The 10437-nt window shown below is 44.4% G+C and overlaps 1 long non-coding RNA gene across 3 annotated transcripts; it reads right to left on the bottom strand.

Annotated features, from left to right (window-relative positions):
* Positions 1 to 542: 542 nt before the first annotated feature.
* Positions 543 to 9983, bottom strand: LOC309535007. Of its 3 annotated transcripts, XR_014220968.1 has the most exons (5): positions 9942 to 9983; positions 8613 to 8887; positions 7183 to 7304; positions 6086 to 6235; positions 543 to 639 (listed from the first exon to the last, which is right to left on the bottom strand). It is a non-coding gene; the product is annotated as an uncharacterized lncRNA (long non-coding RNA). The 3 variants fall into 3 exon arrangements; XR_014220969.1 differs by lacking the exon at positions 543 to 639 and having other exon boundaries at positions 5711 to 6235; positions 7183 to 7309; XR_014220970.1 differs by lacking the exon at positions 543 to 639 and having other exon boundaries at positions 5711 to 6235.
* Positions 9984 to 10437: the final 454 nt, after the last annotated feature.

Here is a 10437-nt window from a genome sequence, read left to right as displayed (position 1 = left end):
GTTTAGACCACAGTGCCACCCGCCTCCCTATATCATACACAGGAATATAAGAAGAGCTCTGCTGGATCACGTCAGGGACCCATCTAATCCAGCATCTTGTTCTCACAGTAGCAAACCCATAGGCCCATGGGAAGCCCTTAAGCAGAACCTGATCGCAACAGTGACTCTCCCCTCCTGTGGTTTCCAGCAGCTGGTATTCAGAAACATACTGCTTCCACCCACGGAGGCAGAGCTAGTAGCCATTATGGCTAGTAGCCACTGACAGCCATATCTTCCATGAATCTGACCAATCCTCTTTTAAAGCCATTCAGTTTGGTGTCCATCATGGCAAATTCCAGTTTATCTATGTACTATGTGAAGAAGCACTTTCATTCTTTTTCTTAGACCAATGTCCACAAGTTCCAGTGTTCAGAGACAAATTACAATGATCGATTTGGGTTCACCGAAGGGTAGGCACTTCAAATAGGTTTGAAACTGAGTGAAAATGTGATACACTTTATTGGAATGTTTGACAGCATATTATAACTTGCTTAGCGTTATAACAGGTTGCTTATTGTCTTCAGTTCGTCCTATTTTGTTGTGTGTTTTTCCTTTATGTGGTTTCCTTGTTGACATATTTGCATATGTTAGACGACTTATCTGTTAGAATACAAAAAGAGGAAAATGAAAGCTTTGCAAACAAGAACTATTCAAAGTCAACATCACGCCTGCCTGTCAAATCTGTTTATAAGCACATCTGCTTATAGGCAGATTTGGCTTGGTTTTGTTAGTCATCAACTGGCCATATTTTGGCTTTCCAATCCTGTTACAAACAGCAACCATTGGCCATTCAGAGCACTGGCCAATATCATTGAGCAGATATTGCCTGTTCTTGAACACCTGGGTATACAGCCTGTGGTTGTCATGCACAGTTTAAACTAGCTCAGTAATATTGCATGGCAGTTGATGGAGAGACTGATGAATGAGGTGATTTGGTACATTGGCAACTCATGTCCCTCAAGCTTGCTGAGGAAGGTACTGGAGGTAGGGATATTTGGTTCTGCCTCCAAGGTGAAAGGGTGTGAGTTCCCCCAAGCCACAGCCCAAGATCTTTCTATCTTCCCAGCTTTGTTACCTTTCTCACTCACACTGGTTTTGAAGAGGAATCTGCATGCCGACAGACAGAAATAGAGAGCATCTGTACAGGGGTCATTATACTGACCAAATTTACATCACAAATAGAAATCTCACCAGTTTCTTGCAGCAGAATGAGTTGTTTAAATGACAGATTCATTGCAGCCCAAGAGGCACAATGGGGGGGGGGATTAACCAAATATTTTATTAAAGGAAGGACCACACCCTACTTAGGAATAGTTCTCATATGAAACATAAACAATGCAATGAGCAGAAAAGCTGCCATAAAAAGCTTAGTTTACCTTCTGTTCTCTGAATACTCTGCAACTTAAAGGAAATTCACCTTGCCACAAATAGCTTAAGAGATGTGAATATGTTATTGCAGAGCTTTCTTGATGAGTTTCTACGTGTTTGAGTTGGGTCAAAGCTGGAAAGACAGTGTGTGTAACATAATGGGACAGCTTGATTTCTTTTGCCCTGTTGCCTTTTATTGCTTCAGTTAAAAACACGTTAAGCTAACCTCCGTTATGAATACAATAAAAACTGTAAAGTGGTATATACTGTACTTGATAAGTAGCTATGCCATTCTGCATCTGCTTTTTGAAATGCCAGCTTATTTCACAGTGAAGCTGATGGCATAAACCAAATATTCACCCCACCCCAATGTACTCCTGTTTCACCAAGCCAAAGCCATTCAGTCTGTACATGATTTGTAGCCCACGTAATACTTTGTGTTGAATTGTCTGAATGTGTACTTTGGCATCTGGAAAGCGTACAGCATTTATGCAACTCAGGATGCCTGCTGGCATGCATACCTAGAATCTATATTACTATGTAGATTAGAGAGGCTCCTTTGTGGCTGCTGCTACTATCTATTAATATAGGTAAACATGCATTTTGGGGATACATTTGAATTTCAAAGCACATAACCATGTTTCTTCAAGTGGATAAGCAAATGTGGTTTTTTAAGTTTAAGAATACCAAGCAAATACATTACTTTTGTTCCAGATGAATTTATTTAAAATTATTTTTCAACACTCTTACCTCCTTGTACAAACTCAGCTAGCCATGATGGCTATGGCTCTGCCTGCAGCATCCCTCTGAATAACAGTTTTGGGGAAACACAAGTGGGAAGTGTGTTGTTGTGACCAGGCCCTGCTTTTGGGCTTCCTGTGGGCAACTGGTTGGCCACTGTGAGAACAGGATGCTGGACTAGAGGGACTATTGGCCTGATCCTGTTATATTCTTTTATGAGCACATCCTTCCATCCATTTAGAAAACTTCATGCCCTTCAACCTAGGAATTCCTAAAATAGCTATCAATAATAAGAATAACCAGGGCTTTTTTTCTGCCAGAACTTGCTGGAACTCAGTGCCGGAACCTCTCAGTTGGGTGCCATTGCATAAGAGAATGAGGGAGGTGTTCGTGGTGAGTTCTGGCACCTCTTTTTCTAGAAAAACAGCGCTGAGAACAACAAATTAAAACATACTAAAATGTTGTATTAATAGCGGAGCAGCAAAAAACATGTTAAAAGAAAGTTAAGAAAATGTCAGAGACGCACCACGAAAAAAATATCAGAAACCTAAAACAAGAGTACTTAGAAGACCTAGGCATAGAGAAAGATGCTGAGGCAAGTCACTCCAGAGAGTATTCAGATACAGAGCACCATAATTGAAAAGGTCCTTTCTTGGATCACCATTGTCTCGCCACTGAAGGAAGTAGGGTCCAAAGAACAAGGACATGAGGGTAAGAACTTAATATTTGGTCAAGGACTATCTCACTGAATAATCCAATACTCTGAGATAAGTCCCATTGAACTCAGTGAAACTTACTCCAAAGCATGTGTGTCTAGGTTTGCAACCTAACTTGATTTTATAAGCAGTAAAAAGGCATTTTTTCCAATTCATGTACTTTAGCTTTGAATTATTGTTCTGAATGTCAGTAGTGGGATGGATGTTTTTTGTTCAATGCCTTCAGAAGTAGTATGGGAAGTGTGTGTACCTGCCAGGTACTGACACTAATTCCTCATTGTTGCAAAACCTTCTGGTGAAATTTGATGAGAGTGAAAGCAATCTCCCTCCGAGGTGGCAACATCAAAGGGTTTTGCAAATACGAACTAGTTCACTGTCACAATCTTCCTGAGATAGAGATTCCAGGCTCAAAATTAGAACCCCCCTAATTATCCTGAGCGCAAAACAAATTCTTACCTGCGGTACACTGTCCCAAGAAATCAAACCATTTCACAATGACATCAGAAAGAATACTTGTTTTAAAGTGCCCCGTATTGAAGACTATTTGTATATGGAAAAATTACATGAAAGTTGTCCTACTGAGGTGTCAATCTCACACATAAGCAAACAAATGAGAAGGGGGGGGGGGGAGAGGCTCCCTTGTCCCCTTGGCAAGGACCTGTATTGCCCGCCCCCCGTTCCTTGTGCCTGCCTTAAAACCCTTGAGAGCTGCTGCCAGACAGTGTAGATGAGCTAGTTAGCTAGCTAGCTAGCTAGATCAGTGTTTCCCAACCGGTGTTCCGCGGCACACTACTGTGCCATGAGACGTTGGCTGGTGTGCCGTGGGAGGGAGGCGGGCGAGTCGGGCGGTGAGAGGCGGCGGCGGCGAGGATCCGCGTCGAGCCGGGGGCGGCTCCACGGTGGTGGTGCCGAGCGGCGGGGCAGCGCGTGCAAAAGGGAGGAGCGCGAGACAGCGGAGGAGGAGGAGGCCGGCATGTCCGGGCAGCAGCAGCAACAACAGCAGCAGCAACTCCCGGCGACGGCTCCTCAAGCCCCGCCGCCGCCCCCTCCTCCGCCCGCTATCGCCGCCACCACCACAACAGCCGCCGCTGCCTCAGTTGCCGCCGTCCCTCAGTCCCTCGCTCTGCTGCCTCCTCCCACCCCCAAAGCTTGGAGGTTCCCCGGCAAGGGGGAGGGAAAAAACTTTCACTTTCGTGCGTCCCTCCCGGCGTGACGCTGTGCGCTGACGTCACGGGGCTGTAATGGTGGTGTGCCGCGAGATTTTTTTCAGTAAACAGGTGTGCCGTTGCCCAAAAAAGTTTGGGAAACACTGAGCTAGATGATCTAACTCATTTTAAGACAGCTCCCTATATTTACTTAATTATTTAGGGGGGCGTCCACAGATGGGCTGAATGATGAATGAGGCTCTCTTCTTCTTACTTTACTTTACACACACACACAGTAAGAGGACATTGCCAGTTGGAGGGGAAGGCTCAATTTCTCCAGGTGTTTCAAGCAGTGCAAGAGGGCCCAGTCATGTCTATCCATTTCCTCCAGAGGCAAAGAGGAACCCAGTTTCCCCACCCTCCCCTTCGTGGCTCTACCGCCCTCTCGTTTCAGCGGGTCAAGTTCCCCAGATCCTGACCAGAGCAGTGCCTCCCAGTTTCTGTCTTTCTCCTCCTCCTCCTCCCCTCACACCGGTGATACCGTAATGCATGTAGTAGAGCCGCCTCTATGTTACATGGTGCACACGCATGCACACACACAGATAGGGGAATGTGTCAGCAGCTGCTATTACTGCAATTGCAGTCATGCTGGAGATAAGCATACACCCCTCCTGCTGTCTGGGGTGTGGTGCTGGTGGGAGCAGTGATCCCTAGTGAAGCTTTGACTATGATCCCCGTCTGTTTGGGGTTTGGGGTGGAACCTGGAAGAGGGTGGATTCACACACTTATCAGTGGCATGATTTCTGTGCCCCCCCCCCCGGGCCTGCACCTTGGCCGCAGCCAACTTTGCCAATGGCTTGGTGTGCCCCTGCTGGGGGAAGGACATCTCTGCTCTCTGCTAAGCCCTGCTCCCTTTACTATAAGGGTGTTTTTTAATCATCATCATCATCATCAAGCAGTGTATAAATTTTATGAAATAAATAAAAGATATGTAGTTTACCCACTAGTTGGCCACTGCTTGGCACTGACTTTGTTGCACCTGGGTGGAGTTAGGAGTTTCCTGTTGCTGTTGGAGTGAGACAATAAAGTTCTTGTCTAGCTTCTTGACTGATGTTTCTATGTCAGTAATCCTCAACCTTTTCAGACCTGGGACCCACTTCAAATTGAAACATGTATTTGGGGGCTAGTTTCTTGATTGATTTCAAATATTTGTCTAGTGGTAACACTGCTGCTGCAACTCGCCTTGGATCAGGTTGTGACCCTCTCAGCCTTCTAGGAGAGGTGTAGCTCTATGCAGTTCAGCCCCCTGCAGAGTAGCTTCTGGGTAATGTCTGGACCACAGCCCTTTTGGGCACTTTTGGGATGGATAAGTTTCTTTGAGGAGCACCTGGAAGTGTTCTGCCTAAGGAGACTGGGAAAGAGTTCTGAGGAGGTTCAGAGGGTCCCCCACCCCCTTGACATTTGGAAGGGAAGAGTTGTAGAAGGAAAGAGAGACCGAGAAAGCTACATGAGGGGTGGGGAGGTAAGAAGAGCCACCCGGAGAAGCAAGTAGAAGAGACAGAGAGTAGCCACCGCCTTCTGCCCTCACACAGTGTTCCTCCAGCAGCAGTTCTGTAGCCAAAGAATGACTGAGACTGACGCCTACAGCTGCATTCCACGCCCAGACTGCGCAGCCAGAGACAGGTCTGAGAGACTCTTAAGTGCTCTCCAGTGGAAAACTACTTTATTGGACTCCACCTCCTCCTCCTTTGGTGCTTAGAGGCGTATCTTAAATTCTATATTCATCTGCGATATTCCTTTTGGTTCCTCCGCTTGTTCTTCCTCACTGTCGGATATAGCCTTGTTCTTGTTCTTTTGCTGTTCTATTGTCGCACCCAAGTTTCCCCCACCACACGTCTCCTTTTTTGAAGATGTGGGGCTGATGGTATCACACACTATTTTGGAGGCCCTGGCATTCTCCCTGCCCACCTTGTCTACTTGATTAAAGTTGAAACTTGGGTCCCAATGTTCCCTCTGCATAAGGGTGGATAAGACGTTGCAAGGGAAACAGGTAGGTATGAGCAGCTTAATAGGTACCTTTGCACAACCAAAAGCCACTTTCCTATTTGATGGACACAGATTGCTTGCAGCTTCAGTCTCAGTTCATATGTCAAAGGATGAGGCTGAAGGAGTGTTGAGTGCTTTGACCTATTTCTTTGTTCATTCTGGATGGTTTCTGGAAGCAAACTGTCAGCAAGAATGTTAAATGCCAATAATCAATTACCCAAATTTTGCAGTAGGTAGAATTTGGTGGCAACCATATAATTAAGATTGATATCACTTTGGTTTTTCCTCTGATGTACCGAGAAAGAGCAGTAGCTCACAAGCAGGGCATTAGCCTCATAAAGTCCAAACCTAAGCATCTCTAGCTAGGGCTTGAAATTTCCCCTGTCTAAACCCCGGGGAGTCACTAAAAAACATAGGTTAGTACTCTGACTCAGGCTGCATTCAGACATCATTTAATTTCATCCTCATGATGCTTACATACTTGTTCATTTTTTTACTTTTCATGTGATATTTCTCACAATGCAAAGGCCACTTCTGCAAATCTAGTGGAATCCAGCAGAAATTTAGCGCTCATTTCTGCATTGAATGTTTCCAGAAGAAATCTGTTTGCACCCATGGCAACTCAAAAAATTGTGGGAGTTTAGTGCTGACAATACCTTTTAAAATTTAGCACAACATGGCAGCATATTGGTGGAAAAAAATCCCTACAAATCCATACCACAACAAGGTACACCAGTGTAAAAGCAATGGCAGAAATGGAGACAGAAGCAGTAGCATTAAAATCAGTAAAACTAACGTGATGAGCCCATCTGAGTACAGGCATAGTAGAAGACAGCTTCTTATGTCCCTAGAATATATGATGTGCATGAAGAAAGCCACAGGTTCTATCTCCCCAAGCACCACAGGTAATGGGGATGAGAATAATATCTGCCAGAGCTCATAGACCCCACTGCCAATCAGAGTAGGTGATATTGACCTACACAGAAGGTCCCAGAACAAGGTGACTTCACATGCTTAGATTCTGTGATTCATTCTAATTCATAGTGGATGCAAGGACTCCACATTACCAAGCCATGTTGTAACATTTTATCATGAAAGGTAAGGTTGTGTCGAATTCTGTCTAGTACCTTTTTGCTTTGTGAGACTCCCACTTGGTGAGTTCCTGTTGTCTATGCAGCTTGTTGGAGAGTTATCGAGATTGGAGAAACCATGCTCTTCTTCCTAATGGCGAGATGGATTTGCTATTGCCCTGAGCTCCACTGGGAGGAAGGGTGGGATAGAACTGAAATAACAAACAAACAAACAAACAAACAAACAAGCAATCTTTTTTAGAAACTGCATAGCTGCTAAGCAGGTATAGGTGGGGGGAATCTGAGTCAGTTAATATTTAAATGCAAACTTGCCTTTAAACAAACCAAAACACAACCACTCTTTCAAATTCGGACTTCTGTAAATTTTGTAATGAAGTTATCCAACCAAGGAATGTCTACAAAAATACATTAATAGGGTAAAATACAGGCATGCAAAGGCATATTATTAGTGGAAAATAGCATAAAACTGCAATATAAGGAGAAACAGCTTTGCAAAAAAAAAAGTGCACAGTAGGCGAAACTGTGTTCGTTAGAAAACATTTGCACCAAAATGCTTCATGAATTTTCATGAAGATTAAAAAATATATATCAGAAATTGCTGCAGAAAAAATGGAATTTAAGATGGGGGGGGATGAGAAACTGAGAGAACTGAAACTGACAGATCTGTTAATCCCTACTGATAAGTAAGCAAGGCTACATTCTGATACTACTGTTGTGGCAGTATTGTATCAGATGGAGAAGGAGTCTCATCATGGCCTCTTCCTACATGGATCAGGCAGTGAAGGATTGAGAAGTGCTGCAGCAGATTCCATCCACCAAGAAAATACACCAAATGGGCTCTAAGGAAATTTATGCCATGTGTCCAGTTTGGTACCGTAGGCTGTGTTGTACGTATATATATACGTACTGTTTCCCTCATATGTTGTAATTAAAAAATAGTAATTGAGCTTCTTTTAGCCAGGGGTTGCAAAATACGAGTCGCAACTATTGCTTGAGTCAGAGTAAAAAGATAGATTCACCATGAGTAAATTTGCTGACATAATGCCATTGGCAGTTTTGTTAAATTATATAGCACCAGACCCAGCAGATTATTAAAATCCTTTTGAAATGTCTGTGTTATATCATTAAAAAAGACATCCCTATCGGTAAACAAAGAAACCGATTGTCACCCTCGCAGATACTTCAGTAATTATAATGCTAAACTCATAAAACACAATTGTTGCATGCAGACATGCTAGATCTTGGCAAGTGGAGAATGGATGATACCCCCGACCTCAAAGGAAACGAACCTGTCATATCTGGATTAAACGTTATGGGGTGTGTGTGTGAAAAGAATGTGGTATATGTTTTAATTGACATTACAAGCTTGTGATTTATGCTGTCATGTGAAACAAGATGTCAGTGTCAGCACAATGAAGGCCTCCCAGTTATACAAAATAGGAACAGAGGAAACTCTCTTTACCCACCTAGTTCGATATTGCCTTCCCGTACTGTCTTGACTTGCAGTGGCTCTCCAAGGTTTCACACATGAATCATTTCCAGACCTGCCGGGAGACGCCATGGGATAGAACTTCTGGGAACGTCTCTGTGCACAGCCTGCGCACTGCCACTAAGCAATGGTCTATGAGGGACTGGTATTAACCAATTGTTGTTGATTTATCGTTACATCTCGCCTCTCCTCCAAGGACTTCAAGGTGAAATGCACAGTTCTCCTTCTCCCCATTTTATCCTCATAACAACCCTGTGAAGTAGCTTCAGCTGAGGGTGAGTGACTAACCTAAGTTTACCCAGTGGGTTTCATAGCTGAGTGGGGATTTGAACCCTGGCCTCCCAGATCCTAGTCCGGCACTCTAATCAACACACCACATTGACTCATACAATTATAATAACCAGTATAAAAAACATGTATTCTAGTACTGAAGGGGATTCTGAAACTGGTCAATGTGCAGTCGGTGTTAATCTGAAGCGGCCCCTCAGATGTGCAGATGTATGCATGTAGAACTCCCTCAATGTCAGCAGGAAACTTGATTATCCCAATATTACACATTAGCTGGGCAGGGGCATTTTATTTGTAACAGAACTTCCCTCATAACTGAATCTATCTCAAGGCAATTGTATAGAAGCCGATTAATCAATTGATGATGATGGTGGTGGTGATGGTGATAGAGTGGCATATACAGGGCAAATAGGGTTAAAGTCTCACATGTTCCTGGGGGAAAGGGGGGGGCAATGTGACTCTCTGGGAATGATCCTTTGGGAATAGTAAACCAAGGAAGGCTGACATCTGTTGGGTCATCTGGGAGAAAGACTCCTGGGAACAGTTGGGAGCACTGCTGAGGGAAAAGAGCCCATTAGGAAGAAACCCCTTTTAAGACCTGACCTCCATGCTCAGAGGAGAAGTCTGGACAGGTCAGCAGCTTCAAAGGAGTGGACTTGTTTGGCCATCCAAGATTTGGAAGTAAGTGCCCCACAGCATCCAGATATAAGTTGGCAGCCGCATCCTGCTCAGGTAAGGGATAAAGATTATCTCCATTTGCTACCTGAGCTGCAGTCAGGTCTATTATGAGGTGGGAATTTTGACTTTGTATATGTTAAATCAAGCATTTGATAACTTGCCCTAATCTCTCTTCTCCCCTCCCTCTTTGTAATAAAATACCCTTTTGTTCTCTATACTATGAATCCTGAGAGGATTGGGAGGGGAGTAGCGAGGCAGGGAAGAGGAAACAGGCAACTGGTAAGAGGGGTCCAAGAATGGGGCTAGGGTGGTCATGTGTCCTATTTTGCAGGGGACAGACCTCTATCTGAAGAGCTGTCATAGGAAAGTCCTCTATTTGAAGGAATCTTCCATTCAAAGGAATATCCAACTCAGAGATAAAGAACCCTAAGGGACAGCAGGTGCCTTCAAGCTGCCCATCAACCGTTAACACCTCGACAGCAGGCTGAGCAGTCACCTTTCTTAAGAACTGGCATGCAAAATATATATTCTGCCATTGAACTATGGACTTTCCATGTAGTCTTCTTCGAGCCAGTGTGGTGTAGTGGTTAAGAGCGGTAGACTCCTAATCTGGGGAACCGGGTTCGTGTCTCCGCTCCTCCACATGCAGCTGCTGGGTGACCTTGGGCCAGTCACACTTCTGTGAAGTCTCTCAGCCCCACTCACCTCACAGAGTGTTTGTTGTGGGGGAGGAAGGGAAAGGAGAATGTTAGCCGCTTTGAGACTCCTTAAAGGGGAGTGAAAGGCGGGATATCAAATCCAAACTCTTCTTCTTCTGGACTGAAGTCATTTGCTGC

Source organism: Podarcis vaucheri (assembly GCF_965113315.1).
Source record: "Podarcis vaucheri genome assembly, chromosome: 1".
Taxonomy (NCBI): Eukaryota; Metazoa; Chordata; class Lepidosauria; order Squamata; family Lacertidae; genus Podarcis; species Podarcis vaucheri.
Note: the sequence above shows the minus strand (reverse complement) of the source record. Positions and strands in the feature narration are given on the sequence as shown.